This window comes from Euprymna scolopes, chromosome 27, assembly GCF_053919585.1.
Source record: "Euprymna scolopes isolate OS-2025 chromosome 27, ASM5391958v1, whole genome shotgun sequence".
Taxonomy (NCBI): Eukaryota; Metazoa; Mollusca; class Cephalopoda; order Sepiida; family Sepiolidae; genus Euprymna; species Euprymna scolopes.
In genome coordinates, this window is record NC_136508.1 from 1,215,629 (window position 1) to 1,228,056 (window position 12,428).

General features: G+C 34.8%; 1 protein-coding gene across 4 annotated transcripts in view; it reads right to left on the reverse strand.

The window, feature by feature from the left end:
• LOC145248787 (kin of IRRE-like protein 1) overlaps positions 1–12,428 on the reverse strand; it is a 2,909,730-nt gene that overhangs the window by 877,468 nt on the left and 2,019,834 nt on the right. The window contains exon 2 of one of the 4 annotated variants that reach the window (XM_080110423.1): positions 6,977–7,021. The exons of the other annotated variants lie outside the window; for them this stretch is intronic. The gene's annotated coding sequence lies outside the window, so the exon portion shown is untranslated. The remainder of the gene's footprint in view (positions 1–6,976; positions 7,022–12,428) is intronic. 4 annotated transcript variants of the gene reach the window in all.

Here is a 12,428-nt window from a genome sequence, read left to right on the forward strand (position 1 = left end):
GCTAGAATCACAACAATGCACTGGTGGAAGAAGCTTTAGCCCTAGTTTATTCTAGGCTAGAATCACAACAATGCACTGGTGGAAGAAGCTTTAGCCCTAGTCTATTCTAGGCTAGAATCACAACAATGCACTGGTGGAAGAAGCTTTAGCCCTAGTCTATTCTAGGCTAGAATCACAACAATGCACTGGTGGAAGAAGCTTTAGCCCTAGTCTATTCTAGGCTAGAATCATAACAATGCACTGGTGGAAGAAGCTTTAGCCCTAGTTTATTCTAGGCTAGAATCACAACAATGCACTGGTGGAAGAAGCTTTAGCCCTAGTTTATTCTAGGCTAGAATCACAACAATGCACTGGTGGAAGAAGCTTTAGCCCTAGTTTATTCTAGGCTAGAATCACAACAATGCACTGGTGGAAGAAGCTTTAGCCCTAGTCTATTCTAGGCTAGAATCACAACAATGCACTGGTGGAAGAAGCTTTAGCCCTAGTCTATTCTAGGCTAGAATCACAACAATGCACTGGTGGAAGAAGCTTTAGCCCTAGTATATTCTAGGCTAGAATCACAACAATGCACTGGTGGAAGAAGCTTTAGCCCTAGTCTATTCTAGGCTAGAATCACAACAATGCACTGGTGGAAGAAGCTTTAGCCCTAGTCTATTCTAGGCTAGAATCACAACAATGCACTGGTGGAAGAAGCTTTAGCCCTAGTCTATTCTAGGCTAGAATCATAACAATGCACTGGTGGAAGAAGCTTTAGCCCTAGTTTATTCTAGGCTAGAATCACAACAATGCACTGGTGGAAGAAGCTTTAGCCCTAGTCTATTCTAGGCTAGAATCACAACAATGCACTGGTGGAAGAAGCTTTAGCCCTAGTCTATTCTAGGCTAGAATCACAACAATGCACTGGTGGAAGAAGCTTTAGCCCTAGTTTATTCTAGGCTAGAATCACAACAATGCACTGGTGGAAGAAGCTTTAGCCCTAGTTTATTCTAGGCTAGAATCACAACAATGCACTGGTGGAAGAAGCTTTAGCCCTAGTCTATTCTAGGCTAGAATCATAACAATGCACTGGTGGAAGAAGCTTTAGCCCTAGTCTATTCTAGGCTAGAATCACAACAATGCACTGGTGGAAGAAGCTTTAGCCCTAGTCTATTCTAGGCTAGAATCACAACAATGCACTGGTGGAAGAAGCTTTAGCCCTAGTTTATTCTAGGCTAGAATCACAACAATGCACTGGTGGAAGAAGCTTTAGCCCTAGTTTATTCTAGGCTAGAATCACAACAATGCACTGGTGGAAGAAGCTTTAGCCCTAGTTTATTCTAGGCTAGAATCACAACAATGCACTGGTGGAAGAAGCTTTAGCCCTAGTTTATTCTAGGCTAGAATCACAACAATGCACTGGTGGAAGAAGCTTTAGCCCTAGTTTATTCTAGGCTAGAATCACAACAATGCACTGGTGGAAGAAGCTTTAGCCCTAGTCTATTCTAGGCTAGAATCACAACAATGCACTGGTGGAAGAAGTTTTAGCCCTAGTCTATTCTAGGCTAGAATCACAACAATGCACTGGTGGAAGAAGTTTTAGCCCTAGTCTATTCTAGGCTAGAATCACAACAATGCACTGGTGGAAGAAGCTTTAGCCCTAGTCTATTCTAGGCTAGAATCACAACAATGCACTGGTGGAAGAAGCTTTAGCCCTAGTCTATTCTAGGCTAGAATCACAACAATGCACTGGTGGAAGAAGCTTTAGCCCTAGTCTATTCTAGGCTAGAATCACAACAATGCACTGGTGGAAGAAGCTTTAGCCCTAGTCTATTCTAGGCTAGAATCACAACAATGCACTGGTGGAAGAAGCTTTAGCCCTAGTCTATTCTAGGCTAGAATCACAACAATGCACTGGTGGAAGAAGCTTTAGCCCTAGTCTATTCTAGGCTAGAATCACAACAATGCACTGGTGGAAGAAGCTTTAGCCCTAGTCTATTCTAGGCTAGAATCACAACAATGCACTGGTGGAAGAAGTTTTAGCCCTAGTCTATTCTAGGCTAGAATCACAACAATGCACTGGTGGAAGAAGCTTTAGCCCTAGTCTATTCTAGGCTAGAATCACAACAATGCACTGGTGGAAGAAGCTTTAGCCCTAGTCTATTCTAGGCTAGAATCACAACAATGCACTGGTGGAAGAAGCTTTAGCCCTAGTCTATTCTAGGCTAGAATCACAACAATGCACTGGTGGAAGAAGCTTTAGCCCTAGTCTATTCTAGGCTAGAATCACAACAATGCACTGGTGGAAGAAGATTTAGCCCTAGTCTATTCTAGGCTAGAATCACAACAATGCACTGGTGGAAGAAGTTTTAGCCCTAGTCTATTCTAGGCTAGAATCACAACAATGCACTGGTGGAAGAAGCTTTAGCCCTAGTTTATTCTAGGCTAGAATCACAACAATGCACTGGTGGAAGAAGTTTTAGCCCTAGTCTATTCTAGGCTAGAATCACAACAATGCACTGGTGGAAGAAGCTTTAGCCCTAGTTTATTCTAGGCTAGAATCACAACAATGCACTGGTGGAAGAAGCTTTAGCCCTAGTCTATTCTAGGCTAGAATCACAACAATGCACTGGTGGAAGAAGCTTTAGCCCTAGTTTATTCTAGGCTAGAATCACAACAATGCACTGGTGGAAGAAGTTTTAGCCCTAGTCTATTCTAGGCTAGAATCACAACAATGCACTGGTGGAAGAAGCTTTAGCCCTAGTCTATTCTAGGCTAGAATCACAACAATGCACTGGTGGAAGAAGCTTTAGCCCTAGTCTATTCTAGGCTAGAATCACAACAATGCACTGGTGGAAGAAGCTTTAGCCCTAGTTTATTCTAGGCTAGAATCACAACAATGCACTGGTGGAAGAAGCTTTAGCCCTAGTCTATTCTAGGCTAGAATCACAACAATGCACTGGTGGAAGAAGTTTTAGCCCTTGTCTATTCTAGGCTAGAATCACAACAATGCACTGGTGGAAGAAGTTTTAGCCCTAGTCTATTCTAGGCTAGAATCACAACAATGCACTGGTGGAAGAAGTTTTAGCCCTAGTCTATTCTAGGCTAGAATCACAACAATGCACTGGTGGAAGAAGTTTTAGCCCTAGTCTATTCTAGGCTAGAATCACAACAATGCACTGGTGGAAGAAGTTTTAGCCCTAGTCTATTCTAGGCTAGAATCACAACAATGCGCTGGTGGAAGAAGTTTTAGCCCTAGTCTATTCTAGGCTAGAATCACAACAATGCACTGGTGGAAGAAGCTTTAGCCCTAGTCTATTCTAGGCTAGAATCATGCCAGATGTTCATACTCGGATGCCCAAGCTTGCTGATAACAGTTGATCACTTTCCACTAATAAAGATATTTTCAAACCAAGCCTTGAAAATATCCAAAAAACCCTGCTTGTTAAATTTCAAGGAAAAGACACTGATGTACAAATTCCAGAGTAAAACATTGCTCTGAAAAACTAAATTTAGCCCGATTGTGCATCTTGATACTCAGCAGATACCTCAACAAAAGACCAGGACCAAGTGATTGACATTGCAGTTTAAAACCACCTTCGCATTTTACGGCATAAATACCAAACAAGGAAATAATGGAGAGGACAGGTAAACTAAAAGAGGCACATGCGCAACAGACAGTTCTATAACCAGCATTGTCATCCACTCCCGGAACTCTAAGTATGAGATTTCATTCAGATCCAAAACCAGTATGATAACTACCCATGTCGATGGATGAAGACGAGGAGGATCATAGAGACACATGGGAATTGACTAGTGTGAGTAGATGGGTGCAATAGAGTAATATTGCGCAACCATCATAAGATACGAATGCACTACGATATGATTTTTTATATATAATATATAGATACGAATGCACTACGATATGATTTTTTGAAAAATATTACAACATTCATAGTATCTATATTTATGCCGAGATACAATTTCACAAATCGTACGACACCAAAAAATGAAAAAATAAAAACAACAAAAAAATACAAAATGAAGACCCCCCCCCCTGCTCCATACAAATGCAAAGCAAGAAAAAAAAGAGTGTATGTTTGTGCACGCATCTCTCCCATGCATGCAAAGTCAAGTAAATATCTGACGAAGAGATCTTTGTCGAAATATTATATTACACGGACATACCACCAGACCGACTTTCCCAGGTGACCACTGTGCAAATATAAATATACTGCGTATATGAAATATGAATATGTACACATGTATTTATAAGTTGTATCAATAAATTTCTCACCTGCTTCAGCTTGTGTCTTTCCGTTACTCTGCATTGTACCGCCTTCTACAATTCTATTTAACTACATACTATACAATGCTTCAAGCAAACTACACCCACCTCTTATTTTTTTATTTATTATTATATACTAGCTTATACCTTCACATAAAAAATTAAAGTATGTTTGGTGTTGTTGTTGTAGCCACCAGCCTCCTCATGTTAAGAACGGCATTCGGAATGGACACTTCCAACCTACCTATGTTAAGAACAACTTTCAAAATAGCCACCCCATTTTTGGAGTGTGGGTGTGGGTGTGGGTGTGGTTGGCATGAAATAAGCCCAAAATGTAACGCATGAATTAATCAAAAATAATTTATTTAGATTTGTGATCTATTTGTATAAAAAATAAACATTCAATAATAGTTATAACAGATTAAAGTATGCATAACTAGTATTAAAATTCATTGATATTTTGCTTTATGACCTATTTGCGTGTAAAAATAAAAAAAGGAAACATTTAATAATACTTCATCTCTGTGCGAGGCCTCTGGAAAGAAAAATTTATGAAAAGTAAGTAAACCTCTATAAAAAAATGTAAATAGCAACAAAAACAAAAGCACCTAAAACAAAATAAAGAAAAAAAATAAAGAATAAAAAAAAATATACCTGCATTAGCGAGGCGCGAACGTATGATGCCAGAAGGAAAATGAGATGTAGAAAAAGAGAAAGAAACATGTTAATCGAGTGGGGCATAGTGAAAGTATGACGTTTGGACCTTCAAAATAATGACATTAAAATGTAAGGAAAGCTTGAGTGTAATTAGGACAATAGTTCAGCACCGTTACAATGATTTTCTCTCTCTGTCTCTTTCTCTGTCTCTCTCTCAACCTCTATCTTTCTCCCTCTCTCTATGTGTAGCTCATTCTGAAGATGTGTGTGTGTTTGTGTGTGTGTGTGTGTGTTTAAAACTATAGGATAATTAAAAGGTTAAAAAAAAATTGTTTAAATATATTCAAAACTATAGGGCATTTCAAAGGTTCAAAAAAATTTGTTTAAACATATTCAAAACTATCGGGCAATAAAAAGGTTAAAAAAAATTTGTTTAACTATATTCAAAACTATCGGGCAATAAAAAGGTTAAAAAAAATTTGTTTAAATATATTCAAAACTATAGGGCATTTAAAAAGTTCAAAAAAATTTGTTTAAATATATTCAAAACTATAGGGCATTTAAAAGGTTAAAAAAAATTTGTTTAAATATATTCAAAACTATAGGGCATTTAAAAGGGTCAAATGAATTATAATCGACTTGTAATTAGATCGTTGACCTGTTAATATAACTAGGTATCCCAAACTAGCTAGTTTAGGATGTGAAAACTGGAAATAAAGTTAAATTTCTCTTAACTTCAACTTGCGATATCTCATTTATTTTTTGGGTTATTTTGACAAAGTTTTGATCTAAATAAATTTTTTTTTTTTTTTTGCTTTATAGATATATAATTCTTTTTCTTGTGTCTTCAATAGTTTTTTTTTAGGTTACTTCAAGCTATGCCATTAATTTTGGTGAACGCGGCTTTATTTTTTACACAAAAATGTTGTTTTTTTTCAAATTTGGTGCGCGCAATATTGTGAGTCTCTAGGTATAAAAAAATAGTACCATTTTAAAGAAAAAAGGTCACTTATCAATATGGTGAGCTTAAAAAAAGGAGTTTAAGTTGTTTTTCACAAAAAAAATCCAACTTGAAAACTTCAGTGAAAGTAATACGAGAGAAATTCAATTTAAAAAATTCCCAAAATCGCACAAAAGAAAAAATTATCTTGATTTCTAATGTGTTATGAATCATACTAAGAAGATTCATTAGCTATTGAAGTGAAATTGATATGAATAGTCAAAGTTGTATTTCCGTGTCATAGTTGCACTTTTTCCCGTTGGTAGTGGGATTTGCCTAGTGTTTTGGTTGGTTTCAACTAATAATTATTACGTTCATTAGTATTAATTTTCATTTACCACAAGATGGCATTACATTTATAAGGATTTTCCATTTGTTAATAGCTTACATTTTTAGTTATATACTATGAAATTTGGCTTCTGGACAATGATAGCAAATTTTCAACTTTCTGACAAAATTTGAATGATCATAACTTGATGGCTAATTGAGTTACCAAAATAAATTTGGTTCTTTTGTTTATGGTTTAATATGACCACATTAATTTTTTTTTAGATATAATGAAAATAAAATTTTGGTTTGGGATACCTAATATAACCTATAGTTGTAGTAAATTATAAACGGCTTCTTTGATGTTTTTCTTGGTTGCTGTACGGAGTAATATGCCTTCAGCTGCAGAAGGTAACCCTAAATCCAAGTGACGGCGTGCGAGAATTAACCTAATCACAATGTGGGAGTGAGCTCCATTACTTTGAACCCAAGAAGATCGATTACATCACCTGTGGACTTCCCTGTGTGGATGATCAAAGCCAAGCTGTTATGTTGTGAGAGCTGTTCTTGGTGACCAGAATAACTGTTCAACATTTTTGGGCATTTCATGATTGGAAAGGCCTAAAACGAACTTGTATACTGGCAATCGAACCCGTGAGGCATCGTCCCAGTTATCTTAATCACCACGTTCGGTTATAATTGTAAAAAAATAATAAATCAAAAACAGACCATGCAAATGAGTTCTATGTTGTTTGAATAAGTAAATATTAAAAGTATACTGTACTTACCAGTATCAACTTTTGTTATGACATAATTTATTGCTGAGGACTCACCTACAAAACATAACAATAAAATTTTTATGTTGACTCATAATCACTTTGTGATGTTTTTTGTGAACATTACATTGATTTGCATTTCAAATTTGTCAATACATCCACAATGCAAAATCAGTCTATTAATAAAATATGGTTTGAATCAGAAACCTTACTATTTCAATCAAGACATAAGAAAACAAAACTAAAACAACAATTTAATTTTTTCCAATAAATACTTCAAAGGAAATATGACGTCATTACTTGGAAATGAGAAAATCTGAATCTGTTTTTAAAGAATGTTTTTGTTATTATTAAAGGTTATTCTTTTATCTACAAAATTGCCACCACTATAAAATGAGACAAATTTAGAGTCTTGATACCAACTTAAGGTTTATGTTGAAGTCATGTTTATGAATTCATCATCAAGTAAAGTATGGATTAACAAAAAGTTATCATTGCCATTTATTTGTAAACTAGCCGGGGTATTTGACATTGCCCGGGTGTGTCGAGTAAGGAAGCCCCCCCTCCCCGCCACCAAAATAGGTAGGCAGCCTGGGTGGTGAGAGGTGTTAAAAAAATGTGGTAGTAGGCAGGTAGGCTCAAACCTGTAACACAAAGGACAAAAAGAAGGTGAAAAAAATGTGACGTCTTTGCCGAAGCGTCCATAGCAAAACTGGAAGTTTCAAATGTCAAAATTAAGCGTAGTCAATCCAACAGCAACGATGACTTGCTAAAATGTTGATGAAAAAAGCGACCCCTCCTTGTATACAACTTCCCATAACATGTTTTGCTTGAAGATGAAATTACAAAGAATTTATCAAATATTCAAGAGGTTTTCTTTTCTCTTTTTTTTTTCTTAGATTAGATGATTTTCCATCTAAAAACAGAACAAGTTATAAAATGTTATAAAGTTAATGAGTGAATTATTCATTGATCTACAATAATTTATAATACGTTGGACATGAGCCAGCAGTAAAGTAAAGCAAAACTTTTTGTAAATATTAATTATGCAAACAATTTAAACAGCCGAATTTCAAGAAAAGATAAAGAAATAATATTCATTTTACTATTATCAATGACAAGTATATTTATCATCAAATATTTTTAAATACCGGCATATATTTGGAAATACAGGTATATATATATATATATATATATGAGAGCAAATAGTTAATAAAACATGTTAAAAAAACACTTTGAAAAAAAGTTAAAAACATATTTAATCTGAAAAGGAAACACTTAATAAGTGGATAGTCCTTAATCCGCGGAGTTTCGAAGAAACACTTTCCTTCTAATCAGAGGATAAGAATTAGCAAAATGCGGGATCGGATTTTGCATACAAAAGTATTTGATGAAACTGCAAGTAAGTCGAAGATCTTACTTGATAAGAAAATTGGATACCTTACCTTTCACCTGACTATCCATTCACGTGAAATAACCTTTTTCTTCACCATATTCCCTCTGCTTCACTTTTTGTTATCATGTATATACATATATATATATATATATATATATATATATATATATATATATATATATATATATACATGTATATATATAAATATATGTATATACGTACATATACATAGATAAATGTACAAATACATACATATATATGTATAGATACATATATATATATACATATATATACAGATATATCTATATGCTTATATATACATATATATATATACATATATATACACATAATTATATATACTTCTATATACATATACTTATATATGTACATATATACAGATACATATATCGTAATATACATATATATATATATATACATATATACACACAACTGTATATACATATATATATATACACATACATGTATAAACATATAGACATAACTGTATATACATATATATATACATATACATGTATAAACATATATATACATTTATATACATATATATACATTTATATACATACATATATATATACATATATGATGATTGCAACGTCTTGTCAGACGAGTGCCACTCCCTCAGACATTTAAAATCCATGAGCTCAAATACATGAGGGAGTATCTATACAAATATGATGTTACAGAGTCTCAGCTTTATATGACAGCTAAGTCTCTCTATCGGTTCAAAATGTTGAGATCCAGCAACAAGCAAGAGCAAGATAGCCAGCAACAAATTAAACTGCAGACCAGCTTAATGCGGGTAATGGTCTTCCGCTTTATGGTTTTTTAAATGGGAGATTTGCTTCTCCTAGAAAGGTTGCCTTCACCACGGCTTACGGGAGACCTCTCCACCCCAATACACATATACACACACACAAATATACACGGTACTAGTTGGCCGTTGACCCAGAAAAAGAGTTCATTCGCCCTTTGGAAGGTCTTGTTTTTAATCCTTCAGGGAGACTAGCCGCCCTCCTCACCAAACAAGTCTGGTGGGGAAACCAGTTTAGTCGCCGGTGACCCGACCATGAAGCAGGTAGTACCGGGTTACATGGTACTAGTAGCACATGACATGACTTGACATATACATATATAAACATATATATACATACATATATAAACATATATATATCAATATATATCTAGAAGTGTAAGCCATTTTGAGTTTCAGAACAGTTTCAGATGGTTCGCTGTTACACACAAGTCCTGGGAGGTGACTTGTTTGTAGTAGACAGTTCCACAGAACAAAATATTCTTACCGTGTTGAAACCCGGGAAAGAACACGTGAAATTGCTCCAGAAAAGGTTTAATATTTATGAAGCAATTCTGGTTTCTGATTGGTTTGTAGCAGAACGTGAATTAATTTGATTCGTCAGTTCTTAGCAGCGTCGTTTATAAATAGAATCGTCCGACTGTGTGGGATCATACCCCATTAATATGTCCAAAATATTGCAACATCCTTCCTATTTTTTATAATGGGGAAGTCCCTTGTGTTTGTTCTGCTCAAAAATAAATATATATTTTTATATTTACTTAGACATAACAAAAATTAGAAATCATTTGGATCTTAGAATTTTAGCATTTAAAAAGACGCCATTTTTAATTGTGTTCAAACGTCAAAAAGGAAAATTACAAAGATTTTTTTTTTTTTTTTAAGCAAAAGTATTAGTTACGCATTAGTAGGTTAAAGTGTTAATACAAATAAAATGGATACAGTTTAACATCTTGTCCAGGACTAATTTTTTTTTTTTCTTTTTTTTTTTTTTTTGATATATAGAAATCTATATACTCTGAGCATGACCCATAGGGGTTTCCGCTTATATTCATGCAAAAAAGTAAGAGCCTTCTCATAAGTGGAACTTCGCTGTACTGTATTTTTAATATATAGAAATCTATATACATACAGGGCAGTGAAAGAAAAAAACAAATTATTCAGTCGAATTCACCAACAAGTTTTGAGAAAAAACGTTGTAGCTTTATCCGTGTCGCCGGTTTCGTAAATACATCAGCGATATTTTGTTCTGATGATATGTAATTCAAAATAATGGATTCCTTTTTCACCTCGTTTTTTATGAAATGGTATTTTATATCTATATGCTTAGATCTTTGGTTGATTATCGTGTTCTGTGCTAAGACTATACTGGCTTGATTATCACAATTAATTACTACAGGGCTTCTAATCAATTCTGGCTCTAAAATAGTCTTTAGGATATTTTTAAGGTAGAGTGCTTCCTGGGTCGTGTGTGTGAGCGCGATAAATTCTGCTTCACACGTAGAGAGAGATACAATCTGTTGCTTTTTAGATTTCCATGAAATGATAGGCCCATTTTCTGAGAGTCTGAAACAATATCCAAATACACTCTTGCGATCCTCGTCGTTTGCCCAGTCTGAATCCGAAAAACCTTCTAATTTTAGGGGATTTCTTGATTTTCTAAATACTAACTTCTGTTCTTTGGTTCCTTTTAAATAACGTAGGACTTGTTTAGCTCTGTTTAAATCCTTCATTGTCGGTCGTGATAATTTTTGTGACAGTTTTGTTACTGTATAGCATATGTCGGGCCTGGTTGCAGTCATTAAATATATAAGACTACGTATAATTTTGCGATATTGTGTGTCATTTATTATTTCAGATTCTGTGTGTATATTTTTATTAATATCATTTTCGACCAGTGTAGAGCGTTTCTTGCACTCTCCCATTCCAAATTGTAATAGTATTTTGTCGATGTATCTCGATTGAGTCATCGTAACAAGTCCTTTGCTTTGAGTAAATTCTATCCCCAGAAACCAGGATATTTTGCCAAGATCGGTCATTTTGAATCTTTTACTTAATTTGTTCTTAACATCAGTTAACATGTCACAATATGATGCGATTAAAATATCATCGACCCACAAAACCAAAATCAGTAGTTTATCGTCTTTGTGTTGTGTATATAAACAGGGGTCTACAGCGCATTGTCTAAATTGTTGTTCAATAATATAATCATGGAATACTGTGTTCCAACACTGAGCACTCTGCTTTAGACCATATGACTTGTTAAGTCGCCACACGCTTTTTTATTTTTCATTATAAATCCCTCTGGAGGGGTAATATAAATTTCACAGTTTATTGGGGCATTCAAATAAGTATTTTTTACGTCCATTTGATGGATGTTTAGGTCATATTGTGATGCGACTTGCAGTAAAATCCTGACTGCCGTTAGGCCTGTGGTCCGTGAAAACGTAGAAAAGTATTCTTTACCGTAAATCCGAGAGCACCCCTTAGCAACAAATCTTGCTTTGCACTGTTCTACACCCAATGCTGTACTCTTTTTTTGTAAAAATCCATCTGGTAGAAATAACATGTTTATCTCTTGGGAGAGGCACTACTGTATAGGTATCATTTTCGGTTAAGGCATCTATTTCTTTTTTTCATGGCAATTTTCCATTTATCACAATGTTCTGAATTAATTGCTTCGTTGAAGCTTTTTGGCGCATTTACCATTGAACAGCAAATGTCGATTTGATAATCCTTTATATTGTCGACCACAAAAAAATCGTGTCGTCTTCTTTTCAAACAAAAATTAGAAATCATTTGGATCTTAGAATTTTAGCGTCTTTTTCAATGCTAAAATTCTAAGATCCAAATGATTTCTAATTTTTGTTATGTCTAAGTAAATATAAAAATATATATTTATTTTTGAGCAGAACAAACACAAGGGACTTCCCCATTATAAAAAATAGGGAGGATGTTGCAATATTTTGGATTCGTAGATATCCCAGAAATTAAACTTGCCACAATTAAAATTTTGATTCGGATCTATCGAAATAAAGACGCACGCTGGGCCCATAACCTCTAGAAGTGTAAGCCATTTTGAGTTTCAGAACAGTTTCAGATGGTTCGCTGTTACACACAAGTCCTGGTAGGTGACTTGTTTGTAGTAGACAGTTCCACAGAACAAAATATTCTTACCATGTCGAAACCCGGGAAAGAACATGTGAAATTGCTCCAGAAAAGGTTTAATATTTATG